The sequence below is a fragment of the Rhinolophus sinicus genome, chromosome 17 (genome assembly GCF_057876585.1).
Source record: "Rhinolophus sinicus isolate RSI-liver-muscle chromosome 17, RSI-T2T, whole genome shotgun sequence".
Lineage (NCBI taxonomy): Eukaryota > Metazoa > Chordata > Mammalia > Chiroptera > Rhinolophidae > Rhinolophus > Rhinolophus sinicus.
In genome coordinates, this window is record NC_142517.1 from 118,941,426 (window position 1) to 118,967,117 (window position 25,692).

Below are 25,692 nucleotides of genomic sequence, written 5' to 3' on the forward strand. Positions count from 1 at the left end.
TGGAGAGACACATACTTATTTTACATTGGTGGGTACAGGATAGTTAACAGTTAATTTTACAGCACATAGAGGTGATATCTTGGGAAGAAAACAATGAGGGTTTTGTAGTCTCCTGCTCTGGTGCAGTGAATTGTGCCTGCAGGATCTGGAAAGAGGGATGAGTCTGACGTCCCAAGGGTATGTTTAGATGCAAAAAGGCAACAGACAGGCTCACTGAAGGTAAAGATTGACCTTTGTCAAAGAAGCTACAGGCCAAGGATGTGACAACTGACCATAATCTGCTTTTAGTTAGGAATTTTTATGTTCAGACCATCCTATGAGGTCAACTTTGGTCTCTGAGTTTGTAGGGCCTGCCATACTGGCTTCCACTGAGATTGTCAGGTTTAGTATGTGGCACCTTTTTCATCCACAAGTCTATCCTCATGCACAAGTCTATCCTTAAGAATCAAAACAATTTAAAACTAGGAAAAACTTGGTAGTTGTTAAGCCTGAAAACCTATTTTTTTAAAAATAATAATGGGAAAACTGAGAATTAGAGAAGTTCATGTAGAAAATGTGAGTCCCATTGTAGACACATATGCCTGCATCTGAAATGTGCGCACAGACACCCATCGTTCACCATTCTTGCTCCTCCTGAACTGCTTTCCCTGAGGCCTACTCAGTTAGTAACTATTCATTTTCTTAAGACTTATGTGACACAAGGTTAGGAGCTGGAGCGCATTTCTACAATCTTTCCATTTCAGTTTTAAAACACTTATACTCCTTTCCGCTTTCAAAGCCTCTCCCTTGTTCCACATGTGAACCATGAGATTTAATACTCTCCAATCCTCCTCTTGCCATTTATTGACTTTTAGGTCATTATTTCACTTTCATTAATAAGAGAATCAGAGAATCATGGTTTTCTTCTCCACTAGAATACCTGCCATTAGAAGTGTCCACACCATAGTGGTCATCTCGTTCTAACACAATGCACTCCGAACCTTCATCTCTCCACCAGGTTATCCACTCTCCCTTACACTATACTATGCATCTAGCCATCTTCAAGAATTTCTCAGGAGCTTTAAACACTAATTAATCTCTCTCGTCTCTCACTTCTAATTTCTCACAGAAGCACTGACAGCTGGAAACTTTTATCACAGCCCAGTCTTCACAGCCATTCAATACACACTCACTTTGGTGACCAGCCTCAACCTCATTGTTAATCCAACATCTGAATCATTCTCTCATCAGAATTGTTAACAAGCTTGTAATTTGGCCTTTTGCCACTTGGCTTAAAATTTATAACCCTGAGTTGCTCTTAAAATCTCCCTTCTCTCATCCTATTTTGAACCATTGGAAATGTTGTACACAATCCCATGAGTATTTTTCATATAGCAACAAGTAGGCATACAACATACCCCAGGGATCTTTCTGCATGTGCCAATTTATGTCTGTCTTTGTTTATGATGTGAACTGTTGCAAAATTATACCCTTTGATTATATATAATATTCATATTTGCTTATTTGTTTTACATTCTCATCACAGGGTTTGGTTTGAACAAGTTTATAAGGTTGTAATAAGCAAATCATTTTAAGAAAAGAAAATATACTGTTGTAGCTGAAATGGACCTTAGAGATTATCTAATCCAGCATTGCTAGGGTGATGGAAATAATGTCCACAGCAGTAAAGTCTCATGTCTGAAATCTCACAGCTTTATACAGTCATACATATAGCAGGACTATAACTCAGTTATCATTATTGCTGTGAGCCAACAGTAATATCTATCATGTACTGAGACACCACATTATGTTCTATATGAGAATTTTCTCTTAACTGTTCAGGGTGAGCTAACAGCTGAAACTAATATAATCTCTAAAACCCCAAAACTTAATAAAATCAAAGCTATTTCTCCCTCAAAAAAAATTCCAGTGCCGATGTGCCTTGTCATTATCATTCACCTGGCAGGCAAGAAATAGAAGACTACAGAGAACCACAAGCCTGAAGCGTATACACTTCTATCTCTATAGTATTAGGTCCACATGTAACCTATTGGTAAGAGCTTGGTTTGCGGTCCCATCTGAATGAGTGGGGGCTGGTATATAAAGTTCTTGAGAAGGCAGCTGCTTTTCAGCCACAAGTGTAAGCAAGAAGGAGAGCAGGAATCTGTTTTAGTCTGTTCTCTGCCAAACTCTCAATCTTCACTCAAATGCCTGTGGTAATACTATTATTACCCTTATCTTTAAAAAAGGAAAACATTATACTTTGGAGGTTATGTCACTTTTTAAAGATTCGTCACTGTGTGGTGGTAGAGGAAAGCATCAAACCAGAGGCTATATGAATTCAGACTCCAGAGTCTTTACTGCTACATCACACTGCCTTTCAGTTATGGATGCCATGTGGATCTTCTTGATAGATCTTGATATGGGTTCCTCCATGTGATTGTAGTTTTTTTCTTTTGTTTTTGTTTTTTTCTGTAATACAGACCTAGTAAGTCATTGTAATTTAAGCATGTTTTCTATTTCTTGAAAGGTTCCTTGAAAGCCAAGTCCTTCAACTTGAAAATCTAATCTGTATTATTTACACTTCTTAATTGTTTCAACTAATGGAAGTGTCAGAAAGACAAACCCACATACTTAAACAGAATTCTCTTTAGCTTTTGAGTACATTTGTTTTTTTATTTGTAAATTTATCCTGCTGTGCATCCTGTTGGTCATTATTAAAATGAGCTGGCTTTAAAAAAGTCTCTAGCAGTCAGTTGAAACACAGGTCTTGCCTCCCCTGTGCCAAGCATTGAGCTTGATACCAACCACAGAAAGATAAAATATAAAAAACATACATACAGCTCTCATCCTGAATTACCACATCCTAAAGGCAAGGAGAGACATGGCAACAACAATTTTAGCATGATTTCCATATGTGAGTGACAGAAGTTAAAACAGGGCACTATGTGATCACAGAGAGTCTTTTAGCCTAGCCAGGGGAGATGATACCTGAATTGAGATGTGAAATGTTAAGGGTGTGAATTAACAAAAAAGATTGTGTTGTTCCATTTCCATAGGGAGACAGACACCATGCTTATTGTTTTAACCATTAAATCTCTTTAATCTTCTTTTCTCATAAAGGAAAAGCACAGTGTTTGAAGTAAAAAAAAAGTTAAATTTTATGTTTTTGTTTTCTTACTTTTGAACTTTCTAACCGTGGAGACACAAACCTTGCTCTCCCTGCAATTTAGGTTTCCTCATTTGTAAAACGGAGCTAATGATACCAAGAATTTTGTAATGATCAAACATGTAAAACAAAAGCTGTGACTATCAATGTTGGCCAAGATAGAGCATTAGAGGCTGCATTTGCTCTTCTAGCAGAAACAACTGAAAAGTGTGGATATATGTGTGTGTGTGTGTATATATATATATATATATATATATATATATATATATATATATATATATATAAAACACTGGGCATAGAAACAAAGGACAGTGGTATTTGAAAAAAAAGGAAATATAGGAAATAACTCTTATGAGTGGCATGAGATATGATCAACAAGTATGGTGAATACTGCTGCCGAGTGGCATCCAACGCAAAGGCAGGGATCTTCAATATGGAAAGTGGTGTATCGAACCTTAGTAATAGTGGGTGACAAGTTTCAACTTGCTGGGTGCAATTAGCCGGTGCTAGCTACGGTTGAGAGAAGGCATGTTTTAAAGTGTGCCATAAATCATCATCCTCCATCATGACAACAGTCTGTGTCACACATCACTTCTGGTACGCGGCAAATTCTGTCAAATAAAAACTTTACGTGTGTCCTCATTCACCTCATTCACTGGATCTGGCACCATGTGACTTCTGGCTCTTCCTCAAAGTAAAAAATGATTCAGGACATTGAGGCAGCCACGACGGAGCAATTAAAGACACTCACAAAAGAGGACTTCCAGAACTGCTTCAGAAAGTGACAAGAACGATGGGATAAATGTGTTTGAAGTGAGGGGGGCATATTTTGAGGGGAATTAATATCAATGTTCTTTTACTGTAATAATTTATTTTTTCATTTAAACATTCACTGTATCTTTTGACCACACCATATATACGTGTGTGTGTGTGTGTGTGTGTGTGTGTGTATGTATTCCTTTTAGCTGAAATAGAATATATTATTGTATATCTGGAATAAAATATATAAAAATATGTTGTTGTTGTTGTTGTTTACTTACTCTCTTCATCCTTTGGAAATTGGAATTCTTTTTACTATATTCCATTGCATTGTTTCATCATAATTTTCACATTTCAAAAGAAAACTTTGCATGGTGTTTTGGAAAAAATAATAACAGTTCAAGACTTCTTTAATCAGCCATATCTAGCTTTTACAATAGATAGGATGTGCTATTTTCATACTCCTCTACTTGTGTTTTGGAAAATACTTACATAATGAATTTTACTGAGACATACAATGGTGCAGTTAGAAGTATCATTGGAAGGTATATATTCCTATCACCAGTCTGGATAGTCCTAATTGTGCAAGTAAGGAAACTGAGGCCCTATTGTTGTGATTCCCTAACCATAACACACTGGCTTTTTAATTAAGGAAATAAAACTGGAAGTTACATTAGCAGAGATCACATTGATTTTTAATTAATGAGCATGGCAAAATTGGGCAAATCACAAACTTTGACTATTACCATGTTTCCCTGAAAATAAGACCTAGTCGGACTATCAGCTCTAATGCATCTTTTGGAGCAAAAATTAATATAAGACTCGGTATTATATTATATTATACTATATTATACCTGGTCTTATATTTTATTAAAATAAAACCAGGTCTTATATTAATTTTTGCTCCAAAGGATGCATTAGAGCTGATAGTTCTGCTAGTTTTCTTTTTGGGGAAACACAGTAGTACACCATCTTACCTACAGGTTCATGATCTGTAAAATGGGGCTAATAATATCCACTTAGTACCAAACTTTTCAGATTAGAGATAAAATATGTAAGGCTCTAGCATGTAGCAGGTCCCAGTTCATGATAGTGTGGCTCCATGCAATACAACACACCTCATAATCTAACTTTAAGTCACAGTTTAGTAGCCTAACTATTGTCCTGATTCTGGAATGAAAGTCCCTTCTGTTAATCACCTTGTTTGGTTAGCGAAAGCAACCTTATTTTCTAACTCTATAGTAGGCATTATGTATTCATAGAAATACAGGAATCTGAAAGGTTATCACTCCCTGCTCTCAAAGGCTGGGCAAGAAGATGAATGATGCAATCCTGTATGAACAAATGAAGGGACCATGAACTCCTATTCTAGCTAAATATCTGCTTCACAATATAACAATTTCCAAATCAGCCTGAATTAAATAAAATGTTAGGATTATTAGATCAGTGGCTTTATGGCAGCATGGTAAAGAAAAACAAAACACAAATGAAATCTTTTAGACAAGATAATATAATGGGCTTTAAAGTGTCCTCAGTGATGTGCGACTGAGGGCCCATAATGTTATTATTATTTTCAGCAATATGCCATTTAGGGAGAACTGACATGGTCAATACTGATACTTGCTGTGAAGGAAATTTAGCATCAATGATAAACGGAACGTTTTTTCACTATGTCTGCTAGATCAGCTCCACTAGAATGACATGGGGTAAGAACTATTATTATACTCCTTGGTTTGGCAGAATTGAGTAGCTGGAAGCTTTTGAATCTTGGTTTCCAATCCAGTTATCATTTTGCTCAGAATACTTTAGTTTGATCAGTGTCTTTTTAGACATTTTCTGTGTGTGCGTATGTGTGTGTGTATGTGTGTGTGTGCGCGCACGCATGTGCACGTGTAGTTATATATACATGTGGCTTTTTAGGTTTTCTTTTATAAATGGGTAGGTGCCATACTGCATATATTATTATACAATTTTCTTTTGTTAATTTAGCATTTTGTGATTTCTTTTTTTTTTCATGTTACAACTCCCACACCTCTCAATCTGCTATAAATAAATATTAAAAGACATTTGGTATTTTACAGAGCTGAAAACTCAATAGGGGGATAGAGGATCGCGTGTGAGTTGTGGCTCAATTTCCCTCTGATTCGTTTAGATTTACTCTGTGTTGTTTGAGCACCATCTCAGAGAGGCTTTGTTTATTCACTTACGGAGCTTTTCTGAGAACCTGCTATGTGTTGGTGATGTTTCTAGGTGTTGAGGATACATTGGTGAACAAAATAGTTAAAGTCACTGTTACCATGAAATTTACATTTCGATGAAAGAGACAGAAAATAAACACTAATTAATTTGACTCATATATAATATTAGGTCGTCAAAAGAGAAAAGTGGCTACAGCAATTCCAAGCTTTATAGCTGAATACTACTTGATCTGGAAGAAGATTTTTTATTTATTTATTTTTTTAGGAGGGCGCAGCTCACAGTGGCCCATATAGGGTTCAAACCCGCAGGCAACCTTGGTGTTATTAGCACCACGCTCTAACCAACTGACCTAACTGGTCACCCCCATTATTTCTTTTAGAAAAATAAAATACTGCTTTTCAAAAGATTGTAGTACATTGCCCCCCACACAGATCATTGATTTGAATTGACTCACAAACCTATGTGCTTTGGCAGGAGAATAGCAAGAGCCAATTGAGGTAGGCGAGCAGCTCCTGAACTCATCAGTACGTTAGGAAGGATGGTCTAAGCCCGACGGAACTGAAGGAATTAGATTCCATCCAGAGTAGGTAAATCCCAGGCTCACAGAAAATGTGGACGCTCTGAATAATACTGTTACCAAACTCAAGGCGTTCGCACTTGGGGGGTTTTATTCAGAATGAGACATGGTTGTTGTTTGGCAGTTTTAAGTACTTGCAGCAAGTAAGGGAGACAGGGGAACTCACATCCAAAGCTCTGTCTCCCAGAAGAAAGGCTCAGTCATTGCTTATATTCACTATTTGGTTAACTACATGTTAATTTCTACTTTGAAGTTGGCTAAACTTATTTGATCTGGTTCAGGGCGTGCTCATCAGGTTACAGCTGCATTTTATCATTTAGCAAGAATAGTGAGTAGAAAGAACCACCCAGATCTTGAGACCCTTGCTTTATCTAACAATATTTGCTGGACAATTAATTTGTTCATCTAAATATGTCTTTCAGGACTCCCAAGTTAAATATTTTTGTTCATTTACGCATAAATCCCACACTGACCTAATTACTATAGTTGTGTCATATGCTTTTACAAACTAGTTGCACTTGTGGTTCCATTTTCTTCTCTTTCAAAATAACACTCCTTCCTCTTGTGCATTTTCTCTTCCACATTCATTTTCTAAGAAAACTCCAATTCTGTGTACCCTTTGGCAAAGGATTTAATTGAGATAAGAGTGATTTGGAGAGAACTGGCAATGTTGTATTACTGAGTCTCTTCATCCAGGATTATGTCATATTTCTATTTTATTAAGATTTCTTAGGCTTCTCATTAAAATTTTATAATTGTCTTCAAATTAAAATAATGGAATACTCAAATTATCCTGACATCTAGACAGTTATGGGGCATTTTGTCTTAAGCCATTGAATATCAAAACCCTTTGATTAGTTAAATGTGGATAATTCTTCTCTGTCTTTAAATAATATGAGGAAAGAAAGGACTGTGACACACATGAAGCCCTTATTGTAAGTTGAACGAGAGGGAAAGAGAAAAGAGGCTCAGCCCTTGAACTAAGCAGCTGTTGATCTAGTGGGGAAGGCACACAGGCAGAAACAAAATGCAGCACAATATGACAGGTTGCCACAAGGGGGTACATTTACAAAAATCACCAAACCAAAAACTCATAGACTCAGACAATAGTTTAGTGGTTACCAGAGGTAAGGGGGGAGGGGAAGGTAGAAGAGGGTAAAGGGAGTCAAATATATGGTGATGGAAGGAGAGCTGACTCTGGGTGGTGAACACACAATGCAATTTATCGATGATATATCACAGAATTGTACACTTGAAACCTATATAATTTGACTAACCAATGTCGCTTCAATAAATTCAATTTAAAAAATTACCTAACCTATATTTGCAAGGGACTGGATGTGATTTTGGGGGAAGATGATACCTGAGTTTTGAGGAACATGTAAAAATGAAGATTTTAAAAGTGAATTAAATGAAATTGAGAGATTATGTAGGTAGCTTCAAATCACATAGCTGGTAAAATCAAGATCCAGGCTATATACCCAGAACTGTATGGGTTAAAAACCTGTGCCAGTTCTGTGAGACCCTCATATTTTTAAAAGTATTTTCAATAATTGTGGTTTGCAATTTAAGTGACTTAAATAGACAATGAGGTATTTACTGTTTTATTTCTATTCTAATGCCCTCTTTTTGTTACATTAGCAAAAGTGAAAATACATGTCCTTAGATATTTTTAGCATTAAGGATGTAGTTCACCTTTAAATATTGCTAAATCCCAAAAAGAATGAGATATTGCTTCCTCCTAGAGTGAAATTAATTTAATGTGTGAGAAAGACATTTACAGAAACACAATGAAAATTCCACTTACTAACAGACCCAACTCGTATTTAATTAAAGAGAACTCAGGAAGCAGAATCAGACATTGTAACAATACTGACAATTAGGATTTTAAGAAGAAGATAAAAAAAAGTTCTGTTCCCCATCACTGGCCTGTGATAAGACTGTCTGAGAGTATTAATTAGCAATACTTAGATAAGGTCTATCTCTTTTTCATGTTTAACACCAAAAGGGTTGATTAAAACTCCAAATGTCAGCCACCTGATTCCACATGCAAATATGAGGCTGTCCCAGGGGTTTAGTTCAGAGTCTAATCAAAGAAGACTGGTCCATTCAGATGTGAACCCTGCTACTTGGTGAGGATATTGATTAGAGAACATGGAGGAAAAACCAACAACTACTGTCTATGTTTCTTTTTACTCACTCCTCCAAATGCAAGTGTCCTAAGGCATTTTAAAGTAACACATCTTCATTCATCTTGCCTCTGTCCTGGTCAAAATAGTTCTCCTGTTATATGGAAAAAAATAAGTATCCATTTAAACAAAAATTGGCATTCACAGCAGAACACTTGGAAAACTATCTATAGTCAATAAACCTAGAATTGTTTTTTTCCAAAACTATATTCCCTGTGTTAATAAAAGTCTTTCAATAGGTTGAGAGCATGTAACTAATACTGGCTGACTACTTGGTCTGTTTCATATAAAATATTTAAAGCACATAGTGAAGATGAAAAATTAATAAACTAATTTTCCCTCCTGGTTATTTCATGCCTATTTATAATGATTGCTTATTAAGAACTTATGTTTCTTTGACTTTTGTAAGTATAATGAAATTATTAAGATATAGTGAATCAAAGCAATTGTTCAGACACCTTAATTATAACTCTCAACTATTTGTTAGATGCTAATCTAGATATGCAAGAATGAGTGGGAAAAAAGGTTTTTATCCCAGAGTAAATTGTAAATAGATCATAATATAGCACAATAGTATCAAGACACTGAATTTTTTTTAGACAGGAGTAGTATTTTTTCATTTGGGATCTAGTCTTCAAGGGAATCCTCCTGAGAGAGTTTCCAAGGACTCTGAAACTCAATATTAGATCTCAACTCCATAAAAAAATTGATGAAATTTAGAAAAATAGATTTGAGGACTCTAGCAAATGAAAATAATTTCTGATCTTAAATAGAACATCAGTATTTCAAAAAATTTACTGTGAGAAATATAACTTGTACTATGTGGTGTTTACTTGATTTTAAAATGTGATCCCTGCAAGAATCCCAGTGTTCCTCAGGCAAATCATTATCACTGATACCATTCATCCTAAAGGGTAGTGTTGCCTAATTAAAAATCCACTCAATTCCCAAATGATGGCTGTCATCTGTATGTCATCACGGTTTTATATTCGGAACTCCAATGGAAAATCACTCCTGTGCTCTCTGCCCAAGGTGTTTTCTTATGCACAACATGCTTTCTCCTTCATCATGTGGTCGTTAGGTCTCAGTTTCAACTTCTATGCAAGTGACTATTTCTTTAAGGTGCCTCTCACAATTCCCATAGTTAATTTTATAAATATCAGATGGCCTGGACTTTTAAGTTATATATCTCTAAAGGTCCCTCAGTGTGGAGAAATGCAAGTGAATAATCTTAAAGCACGGTAACAGAGAGACAAAAATGAGATTTTATTTAAATAAATGATATACTTTATAACATGCTGAACGTACTTTGTACTGCTATATGCTTTATAATATATTATATTACATGTATAGTCTGTATTTGTCTATTCATGGTTCCATCAGGAGTCAAAATAAAGAACTTCTCCCAGCATTAACATACGTAGATAGCTGAATGAGTTGATCTAACTAGCATTTGTCAGCAAATTTCAGAACATTGAGTGAGCAGACTAGTTAAATAGGGATCCTTAGATAATGCAATCCTATCTATATTTAATGCATTTTGGTATATAATTTTTTAATAGAAGCATTAAAATATATGAACTTTTTTTTTTAAAATCATGGTGACTTAAACAGTATACAGTTGAAGAGTAAGAAGGACTTAGTTACAGTGTTTGCACCCACCAAATCTAACAAATTCCGGTTGCTCTCTTACTTACACAATTTTAATAATCAGGGTTACTTTTATAATTATTAATTACCACTTCTCACAGACATAAAATTCATTTTTGATAGGAACTTGAGAATAAAACCTCTGCCCCTAGCATTTCAATAAGATTCATGGTCAAATATTTCCAACTTGATTTCCAAATTGTGAAGGTATCACTCTACTACCTGATACCAAAATCAAAGCTAGGTTTACTTTCAAATTATTCTATGATTATTAAATTTATTTAAGTTCTTTTGAATCCATGAAGTCATAACTTCTCAGCTAAAACAGTTCTCTGTTCTATACCATGTTCCACAGAATATAACCTTCCTAGTGACCAGCGCAACCTAGGAGCAGAAAGGCGACTTAGTTATACGGGGCCTGACCAAGCCCATAATGTACATAGGCCAAAAAGTAAAGTGGTAAATAGAGAGTTCTGGCAGATATCTGAGTGATACAGATTTGCAACAATAATTCATGGTATATCAAAGTTAAAATATTAGAAAATGACTAAGAAATTTTAGTATAACTTCTAACTCTAAAAATATTATCTAAATTTTTAAATTAGCAAACATCCAAACTACTTTGTGTGATATCTTAGGCAAGTATCTTCATATGCTTTTTATGTCAATTGTAGTTATAATTAAATAGCTATACTGAATTTATTAATGTTTATGTCAATAGTGATTATAATTGAAAAGTTAGTTACATTCAATTTATTGGCATCAAATGGCACATAAATGAATTTTTGAGAAAGTACTGAACTAAATGAGAGAAGGTTGTCTATTCAAAACAACGGCTGTATCCACCGTGGAAGGCAGTGTGGAGATTCCTCAAAACATTAAGAATAGAATTATCATATGACCCAGCAATCTCTCTCCTGCATATCTACCCAAAAAGTCTAAAAACATTTATCCATAAAGGTATACATCCTCCAATATTCATTGCAGCTTTATTTACAGTGGTCAAGACATAAACAACCAAAGTATCCTTCGATAGATGAATGGATACAGAAGTTGTAGTATATAGACACAATGGAATACTATTCAGCCATAAGAAAAGATGAAATAGTACCATTTGCGACAACATGGATGGATCTTGAGATTATAATGCTAAGAGAAATAAGTCGGACAGAAAAAGTCGAGAACCATATGATTTCACTGATATGTGGTATGTAAAACTGAAAACAACAAAAGCACAAGACAAACAAATGAAGAAACAAAAACTCATAGACACGGACAATAGCTTAGTGGTTACCAGAGGGTAAGGGGGGTGGGGGGTGGGAGATGAGGGTAAGGGGGATCAAATATATGGTGATGGAAGGAGAACTGACTCTGGGTGTTGAGCACACAACTTGATATATATATATATATATATATATAGATGATATATTACAGAATTGTACACCTGAAATCTATGTAACTTTACTAACAACTGTCACCCCAATAAACTTTAATTAGAAAGGAAAAAAAAATGGCTGCATCAATTTGTTTTGCTATATTAGAAGTATGGTAAGCCAATTAATTGACAATTGATTAATGTGCTTTCCATTGTTCAATATTTATTTTGGTATTGTGGTGGATATAAACTTATTATTTCACTTAGAAGTTCTTTATATTGATGATGATGATGATGATGATGATGATGATGATGATGATAATGATGATGATGATAAATTGATTATTGATGAACTCTATCAATCAATATTTCTTGTGTTTCTATTTGTGCTAAACACCTTGCTGGGTATTGGGGCAGTGAAGACAGTAGAAAATCTCTGTTCTCATGGAGGTTAAATTCTAGAGAAGAAATAAGAAAAAATTAAAAATCAAAATAGTGACATGCTAAGGGGAAAACAGGGAAGAGGGATATAAAGTGTGGGGGAAAGGATTGTGGTCAGGGGATGAGTGACTTTTAAGGTGGTATTTGAGAAATAGTCTGAGGGAAGTAGACAAGTAAGTTCTGGTGCTACTGGGTGAGATACGAGGATCCCAGGCAAGAGGAATAATAAGTGGAAAGCTCCTGCTGCAGGAGTAAGCCTAGCTTTTGAAGAGAAATGAGAAGACTAGTACGGCTGCAGTAAAGTAGTTGAGAGGGAGATAAAGTGATGAATGGAGAGTGAAAGAGGCCTTGCTGATCCCGCTCAGGATGTTAGTTTTGATTTCAAGAAAGAGGAGCAATCGTTGAAGTTTTTGAGTAGAAAAGCAACATGGATGCTTTATATTTAACAAAATAAATATAGATGTTGTATTGAAACAGACAAATGAAAGGTATAAGTGGAAGGTGAGACAAGAGCAAATAGGTATTCGCAACAAACCACGTATAGATAGTGGTGGTTTGGACCACGGAGATAGCAGTAGAAGTGATGAGAAGTCACTACAGCCTACACATATTTTGAAGGTAAACTTGACAGAATTTATTTATTATTTGGAGTGTGAGAGATCGTGGAATCAAATTGATACAAGATTGCTGTCTTGAGCATAAAGATAGAGTTGCAATTAAATATATCACCTAAAATTGTAAGAAGGGCATTTTGGGGGGTGGGAAGATAGCATGACCTCAGTTTAAACATGTTATGTAGCTATATAGAGTGAGAATTTGGATATTGGGTCTGGAAGTCAAGGGACAAGTTGCACTGAAGACATTCATCTGGAAAATACAAGCAGGTACATTCTATTTAAAGTCATAAGATCACCAAGAGGTGAGTATAGATAGAAGAGGGGAAAGAAATAAGGTTGAGTCTTGAGTCTTGAATTTCAACACTGAATGATCAGAGATGAGGAAGAAATTGAAAAGGTGCAGTCAGGTATTGGCAGAGAGGTGGGGAGGACCGGTTCATTATGGTATCCCAGAAATCAAGTGAAGAAAGTGTTTCAAGGGGGAAAGATTGGTGGATCGTGTCAAATACTGCTCACAGAAGTAAACACTGCATATACCAATGTAGAAGTCATGGGTATCTTGACAGGGAAAGTTTTGGTAATGTGCTGGAGATGACTATCTCACCGAGTAGGGTTCAATAGAGAATGCAAGAGTCTAATGGGAGGCAGTGCATATGCACAAGTATGTCCTTGAAGAAACTTTGCTGAAAGGGAAGGAGAGAAATGGAGTGGTAGACGGAAGGAATAAGACAAACAGAGGGTTATTTTTAATAGATGGGAGCAATAAAAACATGTTTCTATGCTTAATGACATTGCTATTATTTTCATACCTGTAAATAAAATGACCCTGGTTTTCTTGTTACTTGTTTAACAATCCCAATGATTAGTTGTGACAGTGATAAATTATGTCTGACCTCTTCTTCCATTTTTGCATTTACATCAAATTATTTATGTTCCATCAGGCCTCTTGAATTTCAGGTTCCCAAGATATATGCTATTGAAGTTTTAATTAACAATTTAATTTTAGCATACTAAAAATAAAAGGTTTTTTATGATGAATGGGTGTTAAATATTAATACAAATCTGCCCCTTGGATATGAGTACAAAGCTTGAGCTTTCTCAACTGTTATAATCAAATACTTTTCTAAAATAAAAATGGTAACGTTATTTTAAAGAATGGTTCACATAAAAGTGGGCATGGCTGGGCATAATGGAAGAAATTAATGAAAGGAAAATTTAAGATGGGACACAGAAGGAACAGATTTTAATGAAAACTAGTGAATGGTGTGTTATCTCCTATGAGAAAGTTATAAGGATGTATATTTCATGCATATTGTGCAGACTAGACATGAACAAGAATTTTTTTGGAGGGTTAAACTCTGTTGCTGGTCCCAGGAAACAAGCACACTGATTAATATGTGAATGTAGATGTTTCTTTTTGAAATGTCCATGTTTTGTAACTTATAATGAGGTGCTATGTGTTTTATATATGTTCTTGTTACCCTTTATGAAAGAAAAATTGTACTTCTTGAATCCATTACATTATCTATTTTATATCACAGGGTGAACCATATAAAATTACCAATGTTAAGTCAAAACTGGTTGAATATTACCAGTGTATTATTATTTGAGCTCATATGTTGGTCTCTTTAAGAACATCTTCACCTCCTTATCTCCGAGGAATCTGCTGAATGGCATAGAAGAGCAGCTCCAGTACCGCCGGCTGAATAGGTACTTGCCATGTCTTAGGTGTTTTTTAACTTTTATTTTGGTCATCAGCTTCTCTCATGACAGTCATCATTGAACCAGCCTCTCTTTTGGTGTCTGAACTGACTCCATCTTGTAAGGTCTTTCTTCCTTTGTTGTAAGGGAGGTTGCAGGCACTGCTCTTAACAGAAGCTAAATGTTTTGTCTCAGCAAAATACCGAAAGCAGTTTATGAGAAGTTGCTTTAAATTCTATGTTGTCAAATTAAAAAAACAAAACAGAAAAACTGAGGACCTAATTCTGAAATACCTTTGGCTTTTCCTAATAATATTTTATGTAGTGATCACCTGTTAACTTATACTTTTCTTGTTAAACGTATTCATACACCTAAATATATCAGCCTATTTTAGAAGTAGCAAGTTCCAAATGTAAATATGTGTTTCAATAGCTTTGTTTACTCTTCATTGTGGGTTAACTCACTCTAGAAAATCAAAATAGAACGAACTTAGTGTAAAGATGTGTTTCTTTTACACACCTTTGCAAAATTCCTTTTGTCTCTTATTCTTCCCTTCTTTTTTTTTCTTCTCTTTTTTTAAAGGACATATTAAATATTTTAGGAAGTAAATGAAACACTCAATTTTCCCCCTGTAGACATGTATTTGGTAACATATTTGTGTATATCTTTAAAACTGTTTCATTAGGTTCCACTTCTAATCTCTGTCAGATTTTTGACTAAAGGCAATGTTAGGGTAAAATCTTAAGTACTTCCTTTTTGGGGGCAGGCATGTTGTCACCATTGGTTTATTTCACATCATTGAGCATCTGCTGTGCATTAGGCAGGCCTCTGCCATTCGCTGAGACCACAAAAAAGACAGAACACAATTTCTGATCTGTAAAAACTTGCGTTTATTGGGGGAATATATGTGAAAAAAAATAAAGATCATGAGAGAAGGCTCTGTTTGAAAATTGCTTCAATCAATGAATCTGAATATTATAGAATTCCTAATGAAAATTTCAATTAGACCTGGTGTCATGCAGGAGACCCTGCTCACTGCACCATTTGTTGTGCGGGGCTTCCGGCGGGGTCTCTGCTCCCGCCGCCCACAAGAGAATGCAGGATATGGTGAGGCCAAAAAGGAACACCCACGGAGCCATAGATAGGGGAGTCATACTAGTATATTCTCGCTGGCGGCACTATACTCTCACTGGAGGCTGGATCCACACTGTCCGCAACCAGCCATCCTAACTGTAATCCGCGCTTGCCAGCCCAGCCGCCATCTTCTTGCTAGCCCCCATTTGATGCTAGCGTAGCCATGGCAGTTATATTAGTGGCCAATGGCTCACTGGTTACAGCTGACGGCCAACTAGCCACAGCTGATGGTCATCCAATCACAGTTGATGGCCATTTACTACCTGAGCCAGCATCTTTCTATGTGATGCCGAGAGCCTGGAAACTGCTTCCTGGGGCTCTGTCCCCACACCTGGTATTCCGGAACCTATGAAGGCCTTTTTAAAATCAAATTATAAATACAAAGATTACATTGAACTAGTTGGACATTTTTATGAATCAATGTGATAGTTTAGTGTCAAGCTAAACTATTTTCACCTAAGCTCCGCTGTATTAGAAGTTTATGGGAGACCAATGAACTTTTCATAAATGTCTTGTTTTTCCTCATCTCTACTCTGGGGGAGGAAGAGACAAGATTTTCTTTATAATTACCAAAGTCCTACGATTCTAAAAATCTACATATACTCCAGTACCTCTTCCGTGCGGGGTGTCATGCGTGGTTTCTGATTGTTCTCCCCTCATAGGAAAGCAGGGCATGGTGAGGCCAAAAAGGAATGCCACGGAGCCATAAATAGGGGAGTCATACCACTATGGTCTCTCTGGCAGCTGTGTTGGAGGCACAGGAAGCAGGAGCCACATTATCCGCAACCTGCTGTCCACATGTCTCTGCCAACCAACCTCACTTGCTAACTGCAATCCGCTCTTGTAGGCTCAGCTTCTCATCTTCTTGCTAGCCCCCATTTGTCGCTAGCATAACCATGGAAGTTATATTAGTGGCCAATGGCTCACTGGTTACAGCTGACGGCCAGCTAGCCACAGCTGATGTCCATCCATTCACAGTTGATGGCCATTTACTACCCGAGTGAGCACCTTTCCAGGTGAGGCCGAGAGCCTGGGAACTGTATTCCTGGCTCTGTCCACACACCCTCTACACTATCCTTAGTTTTATACCATTGCTTTCTGGAGTAGCAGTGATTTGTCAAAGGAGAGTTCTCTGCTCAATGCCTTGGGTTCAAAGTGCACCTGGGATCCTAGACAAGCCATTTCACTTCTCTGAGGTTCAGACACCTTGTCTGTAATCTGAAAGTATTGGTAACCTCATACGATCATTAGTAGAAGGGCTCAATTATGTTACACAGTTCAAGTACCTCATAAAGTTTTTGGTTCAGTGATGGGTACCACCATGGGTGTTCAATCTATTGTTGAATTGCACAGCTCTTAGATGAGGTCAGTTTTGGAATCCATCTTACTTCCAAGATACGCTAAAGGATGAATATCCATTCTGTAACAAACTGCTTCTTTTATAAATTTTGAAAAAATTACACATGTATAGGAAGTTGCAAATATAATACAGTGGTACCTCAGTTTTCTAACGTAATCTGTTCCAGAAGACTGTTCGAGTTCTGAAATGTTCGAAAACCGAGGCACGGTTTCCCATAGAAAGTAATGCAAAATGGATGACTCTATTCCAGACCTTTAAAATAAACCCCTAAAACAGAAATTTAGCATGAATTTTACTATCTAATGATACCATCGATCCTTAAAATGATACACGATGAAAGCAATAAACACAATATATTGTAATGTAAAAGCAATAATAAATAAACACAATGTATAAACAGTGCTGTAGATGATAAAAATAAAACTGTAATTTTTTCTTACCTGCAATGAGATAGTCATAGTTTGGATGGGGGGTCCCCTTTAATAATCACAATAGATGACTCTTCTTCAGGTGTTCTGTGGTCCTCTTCCAGAATCACAACAGGTGACTGTTGTCAGGCATTCTGTAGCCATCTTCCATAATCACAGTAGGTGAGTGTTGTTCAGCTGTCCTGTGGTCCTCTTCCATGCATGACATGTTTGACTTCCGGGGTGTGTTCAAAAACTGAAGCACTTACTTCCAGTTTTATGGCATTTGAAAACCGAAATGTTTGTCAACAGAGACGTTTGAAAACCAAGATATTACTGTATATAGCATCCAGTTTGCCTTTCCTCTAGTTTCCTCAATTGTTAAATATAAAACCAAGAATATTGGTGCAATACTGTTAACTAGACTACAGACTTTACTCAGTTTTCACCATTATTTATATAACCTATTTGTACATGTGCCTGTGTGTATGCATGTGAATGTTTAGTTCTATGCAATTTTTGCATTTATAGATTTGTATAATCACCACCTAAAATCAAGATGTAAAACTGTTCCACTACCATAAAGAAAGTCTTCATGACACCTCTTTATATCCATACCATCACCCTTCCTAATCCTCTCCCTGTGCTCTGCAACCACTAATGTATTCGTCACATGCACAGTTTTGTGTGTCGAAGACTGTTATACAAATGAACTCTTTATATATCCCATATCTATTTATTTTCTTTTTTCCTCTTTACTTTTCACTCTTTCTATATTCATGTACCCCCCTCACCATATAAGGTCACTTTCTACTATAGTCTAATGCATGTGGGGGAAAAAAGCTAATGTGTTGGTTTTACATAAAAAACTCTGAAAGTATCTTTCGGGCAGTGGGAAACTGCTGAACGGTTTAAAGTCCCTGGGGTGACATTACATAGTTTCAATTTGAAGACAAGTTTCCCTTCTATTTCTTAGCTAGACACTTGCCCCCTGTATTCGTTTTCTATTGTGATGGAGGAAGTTACCACAAATGTGTGAGGGTAAAACAACAAACAGGTGTTATCTTGCACTCACTATGGGTCAGAAGTCCAGGTATAGTATGGCACATTGGGTCTTCTGTTAGCATTTCACAGGCTGAAATCAAGATGTAGGCCATTCTAGGCTCTTATTGGAGGCGCTGGGGGAAAATTCACTTCCAGGAACATTCAGGTTGAATTCAGTTTTGTGCAGTTGTAGGATTGCAATTCCATTTCCTAGTTGGCTATTGGCCTAGTATGACTCATAGCTTGTGAATGCTGCCTGCATCCCCTTGGCTTGTGGTTCAGTCCATCTTCAAAACCAGGAGTGGTGAATGAACCCCTCTTGCCTTTTGGATTTCTCTGATTTCCTCTGTTCCCCTCCCCTTTTTAATGGCTCATGAGATTATATTAGGCTCACTTAGATAATGTCCCTTTGCCATAACATAGTACAATCTGGGGAGGAACACTAGGGGACAGGGATGATAGGAGCCTATATGCGGCCTGCCTAACCTCCACTTTTTGTTTCTTGATGTGTGTGTGCGTGTGTGTGTGTGTGTGTGCGTGTGTGTGCGTGTGCGTGTGTGTGTGTGCGTGCACATGGTATTTGGATTAGAGGAAGAGCATTTAGTTTAAGGAGATTTAAATTTGAAACCACAAATAATAAGCCCTATTTTCTCTGTCTTAGACTTAAAAAAGTTCTAACAGAAGTTTTCCTTTCTGTTTTTAATGGAATGTTTTGTGCTATTTCCATACTGGACAAAGGAATGTTTTATTTCATTTTTTAAATTAATGCTCAAGCACACTGTGATTTGTTGCTAACCTGTGTGACGTATAGTTTAGGGAGAAACAGGCACCTCCACTAATAATGATTCCAATAGTAGAATTGTCTCCTGTTTTTTGTGTTTTTTTTTAATTGCATTAATCTTACACTCTATGATGTATTGTTTGTAGAAATGATAATGTGCATAAAACTTGATTGGTAGTCCTTTGAACTTTTGAAAGAAAGTAGCTATAAACAAATTGTCGAGTTTAAATGGGTTTGGCCCTTATTTATTTATTTTTGTAGTAGAACTGATCCTTGGCCAAGGCTGCCAAACACAAGTGCACAAGGAAGCTGTGCTCTTATTATGCATTTAGTCTTGCAGAAGTAGAGCCTACATATTTAATGGAAGAGAAAAATTAGTCAGAAAATGACGTTTCTTGACTGGCAAAGTGTCCAGCACTGAGCATAGCTGCTGTTTAACACAGCCAAATATTCAAGAACATTGATAAATAGGAGAAATCCTCTCCTCCTTGGATTACTTAGCAAGAAGACCTGAAATGAAAACATTCACTCACCTCACTCTTCTTGCCCTCCTTTTTGTCACCTCAGCCACCAGCCAAGGCTCACATAATGCCCCTTCAACCACAGCTACTGCAACTAATACCTACTTCCCTGACAGGCACTGCAAATATTACCACCGTAACAACTACACCTATTCCTGCTTCAGCATCAGGAACGGGTACTTCTATAATCATATCACATCCAGTTACAAATTCCAGTGTCACATCTACAAAATATGAATCAACCGCAATTACAAACACATCAACGGCAGTTACCACTACCACTATTTCATCTTTCCGTAGTGACTCATCTACAAATATTCCTTCTCTAACAGGGCAAAGTAACAGTGAATCATCCCCCTTCACAGTCATGAAAAGTGATTTCCCAGGTGCTGCTCCTTCAGTGACTTCCAGCAATGTCACCTCATCAAAGACCAGCAACCCAAATCCTGACACCACAGGTTCCTGCCCAAAAGATTCCTGTGGCAGTGGTTCTTCGTGTGTTAGTCTGAATAATCTACATTTTTGCCTGTACGTAGATGGGTGTTACTATAAGTCTTCCAAATGAAATAAAGGAAAGATATTCCCTGCAACAATTATAGTGAGTGTATCTAAAACATCTGGCTTGGAAGCCTATGAAAAATTATATATGTAAATTATTATTTTTTTTAATATGTATTTATCAATTCTGCTTATGGAAGACTATAATTCATAAAGTAAGAATATCTCCTTCAGCAATGTCTGTAAAGCATGCTGATGGCAAGAGTGTTGATGTAACAGTAATAAACCTTTTTCCAGAAACTACTAAAGAAAATGAGATGACTATATCTAGTGCAACTGAAAAAGCAATTCAAGACAACTCTGATGACATGACAAGATATGTTATGCAAGATGGTGTGAGTTTTATAGCTGTGCAAAGATGAATGAGCAAGATGGATATAGCAGTGGTTTGCTATGTAAATGCAATCAGGGTCTGGAAAGCGACCCACAGATGGCTTTACGTCTTGTTATTAGTCCACAGTGTCCTGATACTTGCAGTGAAGAACACAATATGCCGTGCTTAGTGAGGGGCGGCAGGCATCCTGACGGCCTGCCTGTCCCGCTACCAGCAAGATGACCATGAGGTCTGTTGAGTGTGTGCATGTAGCTACAGAAGCGTCGACTGTAAGATCAATCTCAGCTGGTCCTCACCGCTGGCGTCCACATTCTTGGTGTGGTGATTGCACCGATCTCAGTGAGATCAAAGAAAAAATACAAGAGGGATAGTGAAGAGCAGAACTGGATTGAGAACAACTTTCAAAATCCGAGACTGCATCACACATCAGGCTCCAGCAACCCAGGAGCAGAAGTGAACATCTTTCTTATTTTTCCTAAAATCAGGGCAAATAGCTCCAAAGACAGTCAGCTGCAGAATCCCAGTGCAAACCACAGACGCATACCCTGCCCTGATGATTAGAATGGTAAACATTTGAAACCATCATGGCCCTCAATCCAAGAGACAGGCTTTTAGTTTGCCTGTTTCAGAGACTGATGGAGAAGTGAGCAGAAGTGAAGATCAGGTCTTTGGTGTTTTTCTTCATCTGGCATCTAGCCTCTCTGAATGGAAGTTGTGAATGTTTGCAATGAATGCAGCTTGTTTGCTAAGTACCTGTGAAATTAAATGCACTCAGATGCTATTAGCATCTGTAAGGCAGTTAATTTTCTCAAATCAGTACAATGGTTAGGGTTTTCATTCCATTTCTTTCTTGTCGGGCAACAATAACCATTTCTAATCTAGGAGAAAGTTCCCCAAGATTGCTTACTCCTGGGAGCATGTTGCTGTTGAATCAATACCATACAGATAAGGGACCTAATTCTGGGAGACTCTTCCACATCAGCTGCAGAGTTTCCAGGGGATGGGAAGAGAGCCCATCTTTGCAGGTTCTCCTTCTATCCCTTAACTGTAGGGATTTTATTGCCCTTGAACTGCGAGAAGCTTGTGCCCAGACCTTACACCAAAAAGACATGTCCCGGGAATACAGAGCATTTTTAATGTTCATGAGAAGGCCTGGACCAGAAATGTCCACCATGGGGTACATTCTAGAGTTTTGTGAAATGCCAGTAGGGAGAGGCAGGGAGAAAAAACATGACCAGCAGCTGGAGGAACAGAGGCAGAGGGAAGCAGGGCTGGGCAATGAGTAAGGGAGAAGGTACACAGATACCCCTCCTTGATGAGCAAATGGGCACATTGTCTAAATCATGCGTGCCCCAAGACTTGGAGCCTAGGAAAAGGTGTGAAGACAAAAATCCCAGAGCAAGAGCTTGTGTCACTTTGAAATTGCAGACATACTCTCTGGCTGGAGGTGAGAGAGGGAGCTCATGCTCCCGCCAGATGTCCAGCCTGGTGGTGCAATTTCCAGAGGTGGTGCAATTTCATTGAGACCAGAACCTTCTCCCATGATAGAGTCTTAGCTATGGCCACCAACACATACTCACCCAGGAATGGGGGTGGCCACATCCAGCTCAGGCTTTCTTTAATGTTAATAGTGTCCTTGTTTATGTCTAATGTCTGGTCTTCTTGCAAGTTATTTTAATTTGTTGTTACCGTTATTTGTTCTTGACTGTTAACTGTGAAAGGTAACAAAGTATCTTCTGTAAAAAAAACACACACAAAAAAAACAAACCATTGATAAAAAGTGGCATGCAAGCAGACAGTATAAATGAACCATAATTTACCACAAGAAGTAGTTTGTCTAAGACCAGTATGTTTGAAGCATATATTAGATTGTTTCTGATGGCCATATTTTGGAATAGCACTTCACAAGGAAATATAATTCACACTAGTGCTCTTCACAACTATGAGAAACTTCTCTCTGAGGGTGGAAGCCAAAATTATATTTTCTGAAGTTAAATAGAAAGATTATTCTCTCTGATCAAATTTTAATGAAACAATTCAGAGGAAAACCATCATCTCGCATCAAAAATTGTTTTTTACTGAAAATGTAATAAATTCCAGCATACAGAACAGTCATAGTTTCTCCGTTTAGCTCTTCACTATCTGCTGAATCAAATTGATGAGGACATGCATTCTGCTGGTGGCCATGAGTCCAAGGTCAATTTAATGTCCACTGAGCCAGGATTAAAGTGCAATTAATATGGTGCCTCAATCAATATAATAATATAAATTTTGGATTGTGGCCAGAAAATTTTAGTAGGCTTCCCTTTTTGTCTTCCATAATTTCTAATATATGTTTTCTATTTATTATTTCACCCATGATTCAGTTCTCCAAGTCACTAGGAATCTACTTAGAACCAGCGTGCAGAGCCCTGAGATAGCTTACAAACCACCTAGTCTGAGCCATTTATTGTGCAGATGAAGAACGTGAGGTACCAGGTGGGGGGCTGTGAGGAACCACTGAAAACCTGAGCGCCACTGGCACATGGAGCATGGTCCCCACAGGGCCCAGCGGTGACACAAAGAGATGTGCTGCTTCACTTCTTCCAAAAGCAGTCAACTCATTTTAGAAGTATAATTTCACTTTTAAATACTACATATTCATTTTAAAAGAGGAAAAAAACAAAACAAATGTAACGAAATGCAGAAAAGTAAAGGAAGGAAAATAAAAATCAAATGACTACTTCAGAAATAACCATTTCCTACATTTCATGAACATTATTCCACATATCTCTTTTAGATACAGACAGAAGCAAGGAAGGAGAGGAAAAGAGAGTGTGTAAAAGGGATAGACAGAGAGAGAGAGAGAGAGAGAGAGAGAGACAGAGAGAGAGAGAGAGAGACAGAGAGACAGAGAGAGAGAGAGAGAGAGGGAGAGAAAGAGAACTTACATTTTAAAGAGAAAAAATAAACACTTAAAAAACAGGATTACAGTACATGTGTTATTCAAATAAAGCATTCATTTAACCTATTCAAATTTAACTCAAGAAAAATGGAAGGAAAACTGAAGTACTGCACTTTAGCTAGACATGTCATTATTTCAAGACAGTCATGTATAAATATTCTTCTAAAATTAAAAAAGAGATATAAATAATTTTAAAGTTCATGCTAATTTTAAAGAACATGTTTTATCCATGTAGAGTATCGACTGTAATTAAGGCAAAGAAATTAGCACACATGTAATCCCTCCATCTTCCCTCATCATATACCCAGATTTTGCTGCATAAATTATTATTTGTATCTTTTTAACGTTTATCAAATTTTACATTCTGTTTAATAATCCTATGTTTTATAATAAATTATGTAGCAGTATTAGTTCTTCATTTAATGGAAGTAAACACACATTTTTAACAGTGCTCTTCATTTCCAGTTATTAATTTTGACACATTTTATAGGATTGAGTTATCAATTTATTTCCCAAATAGGGACCTGCTTCGTACAGTTCTTGGAGTATACAAGTTAGCTTGTAATCTTTATATTTCAATGACAACTTGCTTGCATGTAATAGTACAGAATCACTTACTTTTCCTCAGAACTTTGTAAAAATTACTCCATTGCATTATTTTTAACCAATTTATTGAAGTATGATTGACATATAAAAATCTGTGCATACTTAGTCTATACAATTTGATGAATTTGGAGATAAACGTACACCGTGAAACCATCATGACAACTATGCCATTAGCATCCATAGAGTGCTGTTGTGTGGATGTCCAATGGCAGCATGCTTTCCTTCTGACTTGCTTTTACAGCTAGAATGCCTATATGTTCAGAAGTCAGTGACTTCACCAAGACATGGAGCTTAGTCTTCCGAATCCATTTTACCCTTGATACACAGAATGTCCCTTATGAACAGCCAGTGAACAGAATCTCTCACAGGAATGATGTAATTAGGTATATCTTTTTTATTCAGTTATCTTTGTTATCTTTATCAAAAGTACCAATTATAAGTATTTTAAATCTCTTTCCTCTGTCTTATGTATCTTTAATTTCTCTAATATTAATTTTATACCTTTACTATTTTTCATTTCCACTGTCTATTTATATACTATCCACTGTATTTATTCTGGTGTTACTTGTTTCCCTGTGATATTAAATTCCAGACTCTTTGCACTTCACTAACCATCGGTATCCCTTTTTTCTCTCATGGTCTCTAGCTGCCATTCTCCCTCAATTAAAATGCTAAGTCACAGTCAATTATGACGTCACTGTGTAATTTCTCCTCCAGTACATTGTTTCCTGAGGTACTACTCCATAAATCCAGTGAGAGCGTCTCCATGTCAGTGGCCTCGGAATCTACTCACAGCTTACCTATCAGTTAGTCACGGAGTTGTCTTCAAAAATGTAGTGCTTACTTGTACAGTGATACATAGTTTGGGGTTTTAGCCATATGATTGTTTGGTTTAATATTATTTTAAATTTCATTAATTACTTTTTCCCAGAATATTTAAAAAGAGAGAATAGAAATAAAGAAGTCTCACTTCAACCATATTTGAGTAGAAATCACAGTGACATTTTCTTAAAATATGTTTCAAACTGAGACTAGTCAAATGAATTGGGATCTTCTGTGCATTTTTCTTGGTTAGTTTTCACTCAATTATGTTCTGGTTACCAGTACTCCTCAAATGTTCTTGACTTGCAAAAAATAAAGGTTTATTTATTTGTCATGTCATGTCTCCATGATAGTTTGTTTTCATTTTGAAACCCAGACTAATGAAATGACCCCTCTCTGGTATTTATTATGACAATACCAGATATCACAGAATGACTCTTAAAGCTTCTGCTTTTCTGATCATAATTGTGGGCCCAAAGAAAAGCATGTGACTAAAAGTGATATTAACTGTCTAACAGTTAACAG

At 36.8% G+C, this 25,692-nt stretch overlaps 1 pseudogene; it reads left to right on the plus strand.

The window, feature by feature from the left end:
* Window positions 1-19,970: 19,970 nt before the first annotated feature.
* On the plus strand, window positions 19,971-21,356 carry LOC141570508 (mucin-13-like; annotated as a pseudogene).
* The last annotated feature ends 4,336 nt before the right edge of the window (window positions 21,357-25,692 follow it).